This window comes from Aegilops tauschii, chromosome 7 (assembly GCF_002575655.3).
Source record: "Aegilops tauschii subsp. strangulata cultivar AL8/78 chromosome 7, Aet v6.0, whole genome shotgun sequence".
In the NCBI taxonomy this organism is placed as follows: domain Eukaryota; kingdom Viridiplantae; phylum Streptophyta; class Magnoliopsida; order Poales; family Poaceae; genus Aegilops; species Aegilops tauschii.
Genome location: NC_053041.3, coordinates 469,830,529 through 469,837,731, shown reverse-complemented (window position 1 = coordinate 469,837,731; position 7,203 = coordinate 469,830,529). Strand labels below are relative to the sequence as shown.

At 48.9% G+C, this 7,203-nt stretch overlaps 1 long non-coding RNA gene across 1 annotated transcript; it reads left to right on the top strand.

Moving 5' to 3' along the window:
• Positions 1-3,627: 3,627 nt before the first annotated feature.
• LOC141026351 (uncharacterized) lies at positions 3,628-6,999 on the top strand. The gene is made up of 4 exons (XR_012188320.1): positions 3,628-3,784; positions 3,869-4,616; positions 5,406-5,497; positions 6,735-6,999. It is a non-coding gene; the product is annotated as an uncharacterized lncRNA (long non-coding RNA).
• The last annotated feature ends 204 nt before the right edge of the window (positions 7,000-7,203 follow it).

Below are 7,203 nucleotides of genomic sequence, written 5' to 3'. Positions count from 1 at the left end.
ATTGCTGTTAATACATCCCTGCAATTTTTACATGATAATGCCCTCAGTGTTGGTCTCTCAGCCTCTCCGTTATGCAAATTTGGACTTATTCCTCTGGATCATATGGATTTTTCAGACAAAAATGCTGCTGAGGCCTCATCATCTCAAGTTCAAAATACAAATACTCATTCTCTTGATGGAATGAAGAAATTGGCCAATTAGCATTTATTATCTGGCATTGATGGTGCCTCTACTTTGTCGGATTCTTCCTTCCTCGATGGACTGGAGGATATGCGGCCTCTCACATGGCCAGAATCCAACTTCAGACACATTGTCAAAGGCCACCTTCTTAAACTGTTGCAGTTTCAGAATCGGTACTGGCGGAAGAGGTGCACCATTAGGTACATCAAGTTTGGATCGGAGAATACCAAACTATTCCATGCGCTTGCTACTGAGAGATATCGTAAAAACTCCATTGCCACCCTCAAACTTTCAGATGGATCTATAGTTAGTGATCACAACGCCAAAGAAGCAGCATTGTTTCAGGAATATAAGCATAGACTGGGTCAGACAAAGCCATCTCTAATGAAATTTGATCTTGCCGCAATCATCAAACGAGTGGATGGTTTGGAAGTTCTGTCTGCCCTCTTCACACATTCTGAGATCGATGCAGTCGTCCGAACCAAGACAGAGCACCTGGCCCTGATGGCTTCAACGGGCAATTTTTAAAATCTTGCTGGCATATCATTAGATATGATTTTTACAAACTATGTGATGAGTTCTACAATGGCAATCTTGACTTGGCGAGCATCAATTCAGGATACATTACTCTCATTCCAAAAAACAACTCCCCCGAGACAGTGAATGACTTTCGGCCAATCACTTTGCTCAACTGCTGCCTAAAACTCATAACGAAAATTTTGGCGAACAGGTTACAGAAACTCATACTGAAAATAATCCACAGGAATCAGTACGGCTTCATTCGTACTAGAACCATTCAAGACTGCCTCGCATAGGCATTTGAGTATATCTTTCAATGTCAGCAGTCCAATGAGCCGATCATCTTGCTTAAGCTCGACTTTGTGAAGGTGTTTGACACGGTTGATCACGCTGCTATGCTTGAAATCATGCAACACATGGGTTTCGATGACCGTTGGCTTAGCTGGGTCTGATGCATTTTTGGCTCTGGCAGTTCCTCCGTCTTGCTTAATGGTGTCTCGGGCCGTCAGTTTGCGTGCCGCACGGGTGTCAGACAAGGTGACCCCTTTTCCGCGCTGATATTTGTGCTCGCAGCTAATCTTCTGCAAGCTGCTGTTAATGATGCATACCACCAGCAGAAAATCCAGTTACCCATTCCGGCAAGGGGCTCCACTGACTATCCTGTCATCCAATACGCCGATGACACCATACTCCTAATGCCAGCTTGCCCCCAACAGGTCAAGAACATGAAACTTCTCCTCACGGACTATGCTGAATCCATTGGGCTTAATCTGAACTTTAGTAAATCTCTGCTGATTCCCATTAATGTGGACGAGACCTTGGCAACCTACCTTGCTCAGCTTTGGCAATGCAACATTGGCACTATGCCTTTTACTTACTTAGGCTTGCCAATGGGGACTACGAAGCCTTCCACGGTTGACCTGATGCCTTTTGTGGAACATACTGAACGCAAATTATCGTCCACCCTTTATATGCTGGACCAAGGAAGCAAGTTGACTCTTCTGAACTCCCTGATCACATCCATGATGATATACCCCATGTGCATGTTGAAGTTTCCACCCAAGCTAGTTGAGCACCTAGACAAGATACGTAGAAGATGCTTGTGGCGCAAGCAAACTGACCAGGGAGAGACTGTCAACTCACTGGCTGCTTGGGACGTAGTTTGTCGACCAAAAACCCATGGAGGACTTGGCATCATTAACATCAAGACACAGAACACTGCTCTCTTGCTGAAGTTTCTACACAACTTCTACAACAAAAAAGATGTCCCCTGGGTTAACTTGGTTTGGGCTACGTACTACAATAACAAAGTGCCGCATGCCACAGAGCCATGTGGCTCCTTTTGGTGGCGTGAGGTCATGAACCTGTCCGAGATCTACCATGGGATATCTTCGGTGCATACTGGCGATGGGACAACCGCTCTTTTTTGGAAAGACTTATGGAAGGAACACATAACTCAAGATGCATTCCCTAGAGCCTTTTTCTTCACTGCTAAGTTGGAAGATGCCTCGGTCGCAAGCTTTATGGCAATCAACAATGTTCAAGCTGGCTTTCATCTTCCCCTCTCTGCTCAAGCTCGTGAAGAACTCATACACCTTCAGGAATATAGTGCTGACACGGAGCCAGATGTCGCTGCTCGGGATGTCTGGAGCTACCCATGGGGACCACATTATACTTCGGCCAAGTATTACAAGTTCTTCTTTCGAAACGTCGCCGCTGATGATGCCTTCTCCTAGATCTGGAAATCTAAATGCACGATGAAAATAAAGATCTTCACCTGGCTACTCCTAGCAGACAGAGTCAACACTAGAAACATGTTGAAAAGGAGACACTATCATGTGGGAGATAATGTCACCTGCTCATTATGTACCCGACAAGAGGAAGAAACGGTCGAGCACTTATTCTTCAGGTGTCCTTTTAGTCAACAATGCTGGAGTACTCTAGGCATTACGTGGACGAATGATGGTAACAGACTTGCTCTTATCCATGAAGGGCGTCGTAGCTGGCAAACACACATGTTCATGGAAATCTTCATGCTGTCTGCATGGAGCATTTGGAAGGAACGCAACGGTCTAATATTTAGGGGGGTCCCACACACCCTTACATCATGGAAAGAGCGTTTTAGGACTGACCTAGCCTTACTATGCCATAGGGTTAAACACTCATTGGCTGAGTTCATTTCTTTGTTCTTGGAGACTACTTTGTAATCCCATTTCCTTTTCTTTCTAGGATCAAAACCCCCACACCCATGTGGTATGTGGTGATTTTGGCTCTAGGAATCACGAGCACTTGCTTATGAACCCTGTGTAACTACTCATTTCTGATTAATACATGTCAGTACGATCCTCTCCTACTGTAACGCCCCGAGACCGACGCTCCAGACGCCTGCCATGTTTTGCGTGACCGCCGTGTGTTTTATTTGTTTGTTGCATTCATCATCGCATCATCCGCATTGCATCGGCACTCGTTGTCGTCATTGTTTTTAAAACTTGCATTCGTTCGTAGTTGCCGCGTTTCCCCCTTGTCTTCGTTAACCATTCCGAGTCTAACCGGATTTTCGATTCTCTCTTGTCTGACCGTTTGACCCTCTCTGCACAACCACCCACCCCCTCGCGCGCGTCCGAAAGTTGTCCCGTATCCGACCCGGTTTGTTGTTACCGTTGGATTCGGATCATCCCCTAACATCTACAAAACATCTCCGTTTTCTTAATTGGGCTCTCTAACCTACTTATTCTCGACCGCCCGATTATAATCGAAGGGCCCGAATAGCCCCTAGCCTAACCCACCCGCTATATATTCTAGTCTAACCGAGACCAAATCCCTAATTTCTAGGGATCCTCCCTAGCCGCGCCGCCACCGTCTCCTCGATCCAAAATTCCCCCTCGCTTTCAGCACCAGACCAACCACTGCTCGCAGCCGCCTCCCCTCCCGGCTCCCGTGCGTGTCCAGCACCAAAGGAGAGGCTTCCAAGATCCTCTCCCGAGCAGGTGCTCGCCCGGAGCCCCTTTCCCGCGCCGCCGTTCGTCCACGCCTCCAGCGCCCGTGCTGCCTCTCCTTGCCTCGCCGCCGGCGACGGACCCTCATGGTCCAGACCTCTTCCCTGCCATCTCCCTCCTCCCTTCCTCTTCTTCCCTCGTTCCTCACCTCCCTCTCTCTCTGCTTGCAACAGTTCGAGGCATGGCGCCGCCCCAAGCTCTTCCCCGACGCCATGGATGGGCGCACACATCGGAGAGTTCCCCGCGCTCGTCCCATCCTCGCGCCCGAGGCCTCCCTGGCGACCTCGCCGTTCCCGCAACGCAAGTCCCGTGCCTCTGCGTTCAGCGCCGCCGTCTGCATCCCGCCTGAACGGATCGAGCGATCCTGCTCGTCCCGCGCCGTGCCAAGCTGTCGTCTCCTGCCTCGTCGCGCTCGTCCCGCCCCTCTGCTCCCCGCGCCTCCCCGTCTTCCGCCGAGCTGCCCGCCTCCTCTCCAACTCCGGCGCCGGCCTTCGCCGCCGCCCCGTCGCCGATGCGCCTCGCCACAGCCGCCTTCCTCCGCAGCAACCCAGCACCGCCGCCCATGGAGCTCCTGCCTCCGCTGCCGTCCGTCCGCGCGGCCGCCCCACTTCATCTCCGCCTTGATCCGATGCCGCCGGGGCCCGCTATCTCCGTCGCTCTCTGGCCTCCCTGCCTGCAAGCGCCGACATCCCCTCGTCGTCAGCTGCAGGAGCAGCGCGGCCTCTCCTTCTGTTCGAGCAAGGGAGACGAGCGCGTGCCTGCATCCTCTGCATCGCGGTGCTGCGCCTCTGCGTGCCCGTTGACTCCGCCCGAGCCGCTGCCTCGCTTGCCGCGGCCCAGGATCCAGTAACCGGCCCAGCCTCCCAAGCCCACCACCACCAAGGCCGGCCTTCCCCTCCACAGACTGGGCTTGGCCCATGGGTGAGCAGCCCCAGCCATCTCCTGTGCACTGCTGGGCCAGCCAGATTCGGCCCACGCATATTTTTTCCGTGCCCTGCGAATTTTGCCATTTATCCAAAAAACTGCATATTCTCAGATTGGACCCTAGACATCATGCATATAATAACTCACAAATGGTGCATCGGATTAAAACTTTTTTAACATGTAAAATGCTCAGAAATTTGTGTAGTTTAATAATATGCAACTTTCATCCATGTTTAAGATGTTTAAGTTGCTGTTTACATTTATTTTGCATAAATGCCATGCTAAGATGCCTTAATTCATAACTAAATAACCGTAACTCGGATTTTAATAAACTTTATATGTAATTGGGGTAGAAAAATGCCTAGTTTAACATGGTGCACTTTATTTTGCTGTTTAACATCATTAAAATATGGTTTTAGGCAGAACAGTACCAAATCTAAAATATGGACATGAGGATTTTCCGGAATTGTTGTTTATTATTTCCGGCCTCATTTAACTTGCTTAAATAGTTAGTTTACTTATGCTTCACCTCTTGCCATGTTAATCAACATTTATTATTGTTGGGTACATAAACGAGAGAGAACTAATTAATTGATGTGGTGTTCCGTCAATATGCAACTCGTGGCATATTGAGCTCCACTTAACTTGTAACTTCGTTTGTGCACTTTGCCATGCCATGCATATTTAAACCGGGCATGCATCATATTTGTTTTTGCCTCATGCCATGTGTATGTGGTGGTTGTTTACTATGTTGTATGTTTCTTTCCGGGTTGCTTCTCTCGTTAGCTTCGGTTTCGTTCCGGAGTTGTGAGGAATTCGTTCGACTACATCCGTTTGTCTTCTTCATGGACTCGTTCTTCTTCCTAGCGGGATCTCAGGCAAGATGACCATACGCTCAAAATCACCTCTATCTTTGCTTGCTAGCTGTCCGCTCTATTGCTATGCCGCGTTACCTACCACTTGCTTATCAAGCCTCCCAAATTGCCATGAACCTCTAACCTTTTTTTTCACCCTTCCTAGCAAACCGTTGTTTGGCTATGTTACCGCTTTTGCTCAGCCCCTCTTATAGCGTTGCTAGTTGCAGGTGGAGATGAAGTTTGTTCAATGTTGGAACATGGATATGTTGGGATATCACAATATCTCTTATTTAATTAATGCATCTATATACTTGGTAAAGGGTGGAAGGCTCGGCCTTATGCCTGGTGTTTTGTTCCACTCTTGTCGCCCTAGTTTCCGTCATACCGGTGTTATGTTCCTTGATTTTTGCGTTCCTTACGCGGTTGGGTGATTTATGGGACCCCCTTGACAGTTCGCCTTGAATAAAACTCCTCCAGCAAGGCCCAACCTTGGTTTTACCATTCGCCTACCTAAGCCTTTTTCCCTTGGGTTCTGCAGACTCAAGGGTCATCTTTATTTTAAACCGCCGGGCCAGTGCTCCTCTGAGTGTTGGTCCAACCCGTCAGTCGCCGGTGGCCACCAGGGGCAAGTCTGGGCTCGCCTATCGGAAGCTTGGACAATCCGGTGTGCCCTGAGAACGAGATATGTGCAGCTCCTATCGGGATTTGTCGGCACATTCGGGCGGCTTTGCTGGTCTTGTTTTACCATCGTTGAAATGTCTTGTAACCGGGATTCCGAGACTGATCGGGTCTTCCCGGGAGAAGGTTTATCCTTCGTTGACAGTGGGAGCTTATAATGGGCTAAGTTGGGACACCCCTGCAGGGTATTATCTTTCGAAAGCCGTGCCCGCGGTTATGTGGCAAATGGGAATTTGTTAATATCCGGTTGTAGAGAACTTGGCACTTGACCTTAATTAAAACGCATCAACCGCGTGTGTAGCCGTGATGGTCTCTTCTCGGCGGAGTCCGAGAAGTGAACACGGTTTCTGGGTTATGTTTGACGTAAGTAGGAGTTCAGGATCACTTCCTGATCATTACTAGTTGACGACCGTTCCGTTGCTCCTCTTCTCGCTCTTATTTGCGTATGTTAGCCACCATACATGCTAGTGCTTGCTCCAGCTCCACCTCACTACCCTTTGCTTCCTATAAGCTTAAATAGTCTTGATCTCGCGGGTGTGAGATTGCTGAGTCCTCGTGACTCACAGATACTTCCAAACAGTTGCAGGTGCCGATGAGACCAGTGCAGGTGACGCAACTGAGCTCAAGTGGGAGCTCGATGAAGATCGTGTTCGTTGTGTTGTTTCTTTTCATATTGATCAGTAGTGGTGCCCAGTTGGGACGATCCGGGATCTGGCAGTTGGGTTGTCTTCTTTTATTTTGGTTCCGTAGTCGGACCTATGTGTGTACTCTGATTGATGTATGATTTATTTATGTATTGTGTGAAGTGGCGATTGTAAGCCAACTCTTTATCCCATTCTTGTTCATTACATGGGATTGTGTGAAGATGACCCTTCTTGCGACAAAACCACAATGCGGTTATGCCTCTAAGTCGTGCCTCGACACGTGGGAGATATAGCCGCATCGTGGGCGTTATAAGTTGGTAATCAGAGCCATCCCCGACTTAGGAGCCCCCTGCTTGATCGAATCGCTGGCGTTGTTGAGTCTAGAACAAAATGTTTTGAGTCTTA